The following is an 8,775-nucleotide window of genomic DNA, read 5'->3' as shown; positions in this document are numbered from 1 at the left end:
TCTTAGGACTTGCTGGCACCATAGACAATGCCCATCTTCCCTCTGTCCTCTCCACTCCACCCCTCTTCAGGAGGAGAAGCTCTAGGATGCTTAAGTAAAAGCATATAAACAGAGGGCATAGCAAGAAATGTCATTTTCCACACTAATTCCCTGAGGCTTTCTCCAAGCAAGCCCAAAAGTAAAAGGTCTGTGTTTTTTTGCATTAAGAAGTATTGTAGCACTGGATAATATCCCTTTAAAGACTTTGAGCCATAAAGGGGCCATAGTTCTCATTTATGTCAAGTGCCACCAGAACCGCATGAAAGCAGTAGTGTAGAAACAGCAAGCATACAACAACGTTGCATGTTATATATAGGTAATAAAGACAATTATTCGGCTTCCACTGTGCCCCTATGAGTTCCTTCATATTGTTCATACTGTGTAAAACAGGAGTGTCCAACCTTTTTGAATGTGGGCCGGATCACGAACTTTTTATCACTCAGTGGACCGGTGAGCCATATCCAAATACCTCACAGGAAGTGGTATCACATCAGGAAGTGATGTCACGTGACCTTTGACACCAATGAAGGTGCAGGAAGTGACAATGAAATGGGTCTGGAAATGTGGTTTAAAATCCAAAAAAAACTCAATATAAAAGCAAGAATTAAATAATGCCAAACACTTGACTAAAATAAACACTTTCACTTCTACTCACTTCTCAATGAATGAAAGAAGTATAATGCAAGTCAACAGATCAAATGTGGAAAAGATATCAGCCAGAGTGGAAGCTGATCAAAGCAACAAAATATACGCTGTCTCAGTGTCCCAGCCACTGGAGAAAATTTAAGCAAAAGTACCAGATTGGTGGGAATCTGGGAGCTGGGGGGTTGGAGCTGTGTGTGTGTGCGCGTGCGTGCATGCATGTGTGCTTCCAAGCACGTGTGTGTTGCAGCAGACAAGAGCCAAAGCAGCTATTGGGATGTGCTGGGAAGCATGGTACTTTTGTCACTGGAGCAAGGGCTGTAGGCTGGGGTGGGTGGGGACTGGGGTGCTGGCCAGGCTGGGTATGCTGCATGTGCTCTGTCTGCCCTGCTCTGACTCATGGCTCTGGCCCCATTCTGGCACCTCCTGATGCATCGTGGCTGTGTGCTGCTGGGCTAAGTCAAAGTCAGCCACATTGCAGCCCCATGTGGAGAGCCCAGTCTGGCCTGGGCACATCCTGCCCTAAGTGGAAAGGGGAGTGTGAGGCTGGGGCTGGCCGCCCCTGCCCAGCCAGGGACTCATGGCCAGGATGCAGCTGCAGGTGTCAGGATGGGGACAGGGACAGGGCCAGAGGTGTGAGTCAGACAGACCTCATGCAGAGCCCCCAGTCTGGCCAGTGCCCCAGTCTGCAGCCCTGGCTGTGGTGAGAAAGGCACTGTGCTCCTGACAGCTGTTCTGGCTCTGCTCACTGCCACACACTTCAGCATGCATACATGTGTGTATGTGCACATGTGTGCCTTCCCTTGTATCTCTCCATCCTGGATGTCCTGGTCTGAGGGACAAATGCAGCCTCTGGGCCGGGCTCCTCCTGCCTCCAACCCAGCCCAGCTCTGGCAACCACGTGCCCCGCAGCCCCGGCCCAGCCCCGAGGCGCCCCCAGCTCCGTGCTGGACCATACTCTGTGCCTCTGGGCACCCTGCACACGGGCAGGGCATGGGCCATGCTGCAGCTCCCTTGGCCACGCGCCAGGGGCAAGGGCCGGAGCCAGAGAAGATGTTGCACGCGCTGTCCCCAGGTCGTCCAATCGTGCGCAGCTGGGGCACCCGCACCATGCAACCCTCGGGGCAGCGACGGCAGGACCCGGCTCACCGATGAGCCCGGCCCTGCGAGGGTAAGCAGCTCCTCTCCCCTTGCTGCCGGCTGGAGCCCACGGGCTGGCCCTGCCTGCCTCACCTCACCACTGCCCTGCCACCGCCGTGGAGCACAGAGCAGGCGCCAGGACTCCTCGCCTGTCCTGAGTGAGGGACCTCGGGCCAAAGAAAATGGCTTGTCGGGCTGTATGGCGGCCCATGGGCCATATGTTGGACAAGCCTGGTGTAAAAAGTAAAAAGAAAACAACATTCCCCAAGAAGGATAACCTACCCAGACATCTGTGCAGGTACAGATCCACAACACCCCGTACACAAATGACAGCTCCTATAATAGAGCTACCAATCAACTTCCCAGTCTCTCACTGCTTTGAAGTGCCTCAGCCCTGCTTAGCCTCTTTTTTTTTTTTTTTTGTGGTGCAGAATATTAAGCTTGTAAGATGCTATATGGGAGCTAATATCCTATCAATTCCTATTTCTGCATCACTTTCTATCTGTGTATGCTGGATGGATTATGCTTAATCCAGCAGAATTTTGGCAGCCCCATGCTGTGGGAAAAGTGTGTTGTTATATTGTCCACAGCATAATTATGCTATGACCACAACCTCACACATGAGAAAACATAGCCTGGCATGGCCACCAGAATTTTTCTGGCTCTATTTTAGGAATAGGACATTTCTCACCCACTCGCAGGCTCAGTTTATGGTAGACTACATCAAATAACAAGAGTTACAGTATATGCAGCCACTGTTTTGTTGCAACTTTACTCCATATGCTGTTCTTCCCTCACAGCAGTTTGTGGTTTGGGACCTTACCAGAAGGACAAGTGGTATTAGGTAATTTTGTCAGAAAGACCAGTCCATTCCCTGGTGCAGGATTTCCCCCTACTGGTGATTAAAGTTTTGTGACAAAATAAAGATGGGCCCAAAGCAAAACCCAAGATTTAAATTACCCCAGGCAAAGGAAATTCAGGTGCAAATAAAGAATTCATAGCTGACATCTACATAAAAGACAAAATCAAATCCATTTTGAACTCTGGACAAATTGGGATCTGTATCTGAACTTTGAAGATCAGGCCTGCCCACTATTAGACAAAAAGGACTCCATGCCCAAGATCTACCACCTATAGATGGGCCTTGGAGGCAATCATCTAATTATTAATTTGATCATAATTTGATCACATGACTGCCATTTTTAATCCTATCACTCTAAAATAACTGCAGGTTTCTGGATTTTAAACTTGTTTCAAATGAGTTTCTTGCACTATGTCTTGAGTGAGAAGTACAAAAGATAATATTGCAAAGGTCAGAATGCTTTTGTGGTACAAAAATAGCACCATCTTTCTAACTAACCTACAACCTGATATGATATGTAAGCTCAGCTACATTTTGTTAAAATGATTCTTTATCTATTTCCATTGTCCTCAGAGTGTTTTGAAGGGAGCTACAGTACAAATATTGGCTCCATTTTAGTGCAGGGAAGGTATATCCCCAGAGTAGTGTAACCTCAAGCTGGCAGGTAATTGACAGTAGGGCACTGATCTTTAATGGAAATAAAGCAGCACTGCCATGCTTCCTCTGAGATTCTGGCAGGGTTATCTAACATATAATTATGTAACTTCAGCAGGAGTGTTTTCCTTTTCTTCAGGCCATTGTAGTATTGAAAAAACAGTTTCTCTGCTTAGAACTTATTTTTCTCCAATGTCCTTTGTTTCTGGCTGACAACAGACATTAGCTGATGATACAGTATAATTGGAAGTGACCAGTGAACACACAACTTTTGGTGGGAGGGGGAAGCCTTCTTTAAAAAATGTTTGAATGGAAGTTGTTCTTCTTACCTTTTTTCCCCCTGCCACAGAAGTCACGTATTGCTGACCACATAGTAACCAAAAAATTACAGTACAGTGTACCACGTCTCTTTTTAAGCATTTTAAAGCCATACTGAATCTCTATGCATTTAACACAGTGCCCTTCTGAATCAGTTATGGGAGCTTTGGAACATGTATTTGTGGGTGAATATTTTTCTCTTAAAAACAAAGGTGCCAAAGCTTTGGCTCTGGGAGAAAGAGGATGGTCTTTTAAGACCCTGTTTCAATTCCCAGCTCTGCCACATCAGGCAAGTCACTTAGACTTTTTGCACATAGGAACTTTGTTGCAGTGCTTAAGTTCTACACATTTGACTTCCCATGATTGGCCTTAGGTGCCTAAGCAACTTGATACAATTGTAGGCAATGGTGGGAGTCTTCGAATGGGAGCAATGGCCCATTGAAGACAGTGATTTATCTTATCTCCTGCCCATCTCAGGAATGTAGGCACCTAATTCTTGGCTGTAGGAAGAACCTATGAACTATATTCAACCTAAGGGTTAGGAGGTAATCTTAAAGATCACATTCTGGGACTTAAATGCCCAAATCCCATTTATGTCCATTCGTGGATCTCAGAGTTATTTAGTTGTGTTGCTATTTAAACAAAATGCAAATAAAAAATGACTCAGAAACTAACACCATCCTAGACTCCTTTTTCTGATTTACAGTGCAAGGGTGTGTCTCCAGGCTGAGTGAAGTATTTTGGTAAATATTTTGAAAATAAGCATTAAAGCAAGTGAGAAAGCAAGTTCTTAGTCTACTTAGTTTAATATATTTAAACAAAGCACTTAGTCCAAAATCATTAACTCCCTTCATTTAAAATAATTGTGATGTTTCAGACTCTCCTAAAGTGCTCTTTACTCAAGTTCTTTCCATTCATTTTTTTAAGTGTGTAGCTTTCCACCTCCTGCAGATTCTATCAGATGTTCATGAACTTCCACAGTGTTCAACAGAAGAGATGCTATGTGGCTATGCCAGAGAAGGAATCTTCAGAGAATAGAGACGAGGGTCTTAACTTCTTTCTAGCAATAAAGATCCTCGGGGGTATGGAGAGTTCCCAACTTCCCATTGCATGACAACCTACGTTCCCTCAGCTTCCAGTCTCTCTCTAGTTCAAACTGGGAGCTTTAGTTCAGGTGCCCCCACTGCCATTTTGAAGCGCTGTACATGAGCTCAGAAGCTGCTCTGATGCGCTGTAATTGCAGTGCGTCGGAGCAGACTCAATTAATCGAGTCTGCTGGAGTGTGGTAATTACCGCACTCCAGCAGCCTCCTGCATCTCGCGTATTAGCATTCCCACGTTTCAAAATAGTGGCAGGGGCGTTCAATGACTTTTAGCTCAAGTGCCCCCACTGCCAGTTTGAAGCGTAGGGACGTTGATACACGAGACACTGTGGCGCCTTAATTCAAGTGGCTCTGATTAAAGCACTGCCCTTGCCACCCCCAGAGCACATGTAAAAGTGCCCTTGCTCTCATCCCATCCAAACCTTCCTGAATCCTCCTTGACAATGTTAAATACAGATGTTTCTATTTCAGTTTTTAAAAAGAAATCTGAGCAGACTACTAAAGGCTTAGAACAGGGGTTTTCAACCTTTTTTGGTTAGTGTACCCCAGCAGCCGATTGACGAGCATTGGGAGGAGGGGGTCCCCTGCACATGAAGTGCTGGCAGCGAAACTGGAAATGCCTCCACTTCTTCGTGCTGCTGCTGTGTACCCCCTGGGGCCTTCCCAAGTACCCCCAAGCCCCTGGCTTAAAAAAACCCAGTGGAAATTCCTATCTCCTACCCTAGGTTTTCTTCTTTTTGGATTTTGTGTTTGTTTTGTTTTTAAAAAACAGTTGATTGGACTCTTACCTAGTATTTAGAGTCTATGTCCTCATAGCGTGGTAGCAGGAATTATGGAATCCATCTGTCCATTGGCTGCTTGGAGGTACCCGAGTCCAATTCAACAACTATGAATTTCACTCCCAGATGTGCCTGGAAATTAAAACTAACTTGGATATACACCAACAGTGGATTAGAAAGTGCCATAGAAGTTGATATGGAATTTCAGGTGCAGCTTAGGCATTGATTAGAAACTCAGGAGTGCAAACCTCACTGCTCTGAAACCCCCATCTCACAGCTTGCAGGAAGCTGAGAGTTATTTTGACCTCCCCAGGCTGTTAGTGAATATCATCAGCAAATCCTCTGGTAGCACAAACTGTGGATGGAGTTTTAAGTTGTACAAAGTGCTGCAGTGCAAGTAAGATATTAAATTTCTAATTAAAAGTGGACTGTGTTCTTTAATTTCTACAGTTAAACACAGAGACGTTAAGATTATATTTTTTTATTTATAAAAAAATATTGCCATTTTGAGCCCAGATATATGATGCTTCCAGATGATAAAGTTGGAATCTTTTGGTGATGCTGTGGCATAGGCAACAAACTTTTTTTCTGCCTTGGCCTAAGCTAAGTTTTTAGAGGGGACAGACCCATCATTAACCCCTTGAAAACTATTCCTTTGTTTCAAGATTATTGAGCTGGATGTTGCCTGGTCTTTTGATGTGAACTGTCTGCATAATAAACCCTATTAATAGATAAATAATTATTCTGTAATAGGCTGTAATTTAAAAATAAGAAGATACTGCTTCAGCAAACTTAACTCTTGTAAAACAAATACGTCAATACAACTGCTGTATTTTATTTCTACAAAAAGAAAAACTGGAGAGAAGAAAGCCAAGCATGCACCTATTACAAGATAATTTACCTGTAGTTGAACTATAAAAATAAATGTCTCTTGCATTTCTCTCTTCTATTGTAAAAGAAAATGATGGAGCAGAGGAAGGCACCTTCAGGCAAGAGTAGAACTAGCTGAGAACAAAATAGAACACATGCTTGCATTCTGGTTCCTAGGAAATTATGTGAGCAGTCTGCAACTCCCAGTAACATGTTATGACACCCGTGTATTTGAAATGGCAGTGGGGAGAAGGTGGGGGAGGTGGAAAATAGGTTGTTATCTATAAAAAATAATCTCTTTAAATTCCTTCTCTCTCTTTCAGTGATTGTAAAAAAACACCCCAGTTGAATTACTTAATCAGCATTCTTACCATACTAGATAGACATTTGGATGTATTATAATAATGACAGGTCAGAAATGTGTTACAAGCTGAATACTCTCTGTCTTGTACATTGTAAAGTATGCACGACTGCCATGTAAAGAGGGGCTTTGACAGTGGCAGATTTTCATGTACCACATAATAGTGAAATAGCTTCTCTTTTTCTGTTTTCTTGCTTGCTTTCTTACACATCTGTCAAAGGATGTACCATTCCCAGAAGACAGTTTCTTTCCAGAAGTGTAATTGCCTACCAAGAAATAAAAGGGAATTTTTTTTTTAATTCTTTGAAAGTGAAATCAATCCTGGGAAAGGAATCTGGCTTATGATAATATGCAAGATTCAAATGATTGCCATTTTGACTGTCACGGGTCTCATATGGGCGGAGGCACAGGAAGCTCATTTAATGCCCAAGGTGGAGGGAGGAGGCAAGAATATGCTGACCACTGCAGATTGGTGGGGGAGGTAGGGAAGAAAGGAAGTGAAGTCTTAGCTGCCAGAGCTACTGCTGTTGCTGTGGCAGCAACAACTCTGATGACAGCAGCCCAGTGGCTAGGCTCCCTAGGAGATGGACAATCCAGCTGCCCCATTTGCTCTCCCCTCCCCTCAGTACACATATATTGGGTATAAGACTGTGCCTGCTCCGGCAAATACTCCCAGGGATGGAGCATCATTGTGTTTTTTCTCACTCACTCCTCCACCCCCAGATACATTGGGTGTGGGGCACTACACTGACCTGCTTCTATGGCTGAGCAAGGGCAGCCCTGTGCTGTCCCTGAAGTAGCAAAGACTCCCAGCAGGGGGGTTTCTGGTGTCCAAGGCTAGTGCCCCATTCATAGAAGTTAGGGGCTGGAAGGGACTTCATGAGGTCATCAGGTCCAGGCCCCCTGCTCTTAAGCTGGAAAGACTGCTGGGGTTGGGTGACCCCAGCAAGGTGTGTGTCCAATTGTATCTCCAGGGTAGGTGACTGTACCACCTCTGGGGGGAGTTTGTTCCAGACTCTGGAGACACGAACCATAAAGAAGTTTTTCCTTATGTCCAATCTGAAGCTATCTTCTAGCAGTTTGTGTCCATTATTCCTTGTCTTCCTTTGGGGTGCCTTGGTGAACAGATATTCTCCCAGCCCGTGATGTTTGCCCCATATACACTTATACGAAGTCTTCTCTTCTCCAGACTGAACAGTCACATGTCCTTCAGCCTCTCCTCATATGGCCTGTCCTCCAGACCTCTAATCATTCATGTGGTCCTGCTTTGGACTCTTTCAAGTTTCTCCACATCCTTTTTGAAGAGCAGCACCCAGAACTGGATGCAGTACTCCAGCTGCAGCCTCACCAGTGCTGAGTTGAGTGGAAGGATAACATCCTTAGTCTTGCTTGAGATGCATCGGTTGATGCATGCCAGTGCACTGTTCGCTCTTCTGGCTATAGCATCGCTTTGGTAGCTCATGTTCATTCTGTGGTTGATCATGACCCGAGGTCTTTTTTAGTTGTGGTAATAGCTAGTGTAGCACTGCCGAGCCTGTAAGTATGTTACGGATTATTTCTCCCCAGATGGAGCACTTTACATTTCTCAGTGTTAAACATCATCAGGTTTTGATCCTCCCACCTTAGAAGCCTGTCCAGGTCAGCCTGTATCCTCAGCCTGTACTCCAGCATGACCACACTCTCCCATAACTCGGCATCATCCACAAACTTTGCCAGTATGCTTTTCACACCTGTATCCAAATCATTGATGAATATGTTGAAAAGCACTGGTCCGAGTACTGAACCCTGGGGGACACCAATAGTCACCTTTCACCATATTGACTCAGTTCCGCCATGTCAATGCATGCTACCCCAGTTATGCTATTGCATATGGAAAAAGGACTTATTACACATACTAGTTCCATATTGTCATCAGCATTAAAAACAAATCAACATTTACATCCAAGATATCAGAAGCAACGTATAAGGTACTAATGCTTATTTGTATAGTTATAACTAGAAATAGTGC

The sequence above is a fragment of the Alligator mississippiensis genome, chromosome 6 (genome assembly GCF_030867095.1).
Source record: "Alligator mississippiensis isolate rAllMis1 chromosome 6, rAllMis1, whole genome shotgun sequence".
NCBI classification, from domain to species: domain Eukaryota; kingdom Metazoa; phylum Chordata; order Crocodylia; family Alligatoridae; genus Alligator; species Alligator mississippiensis.
This window is presented reverse-complemented; position numbering follows the sequence as displayed.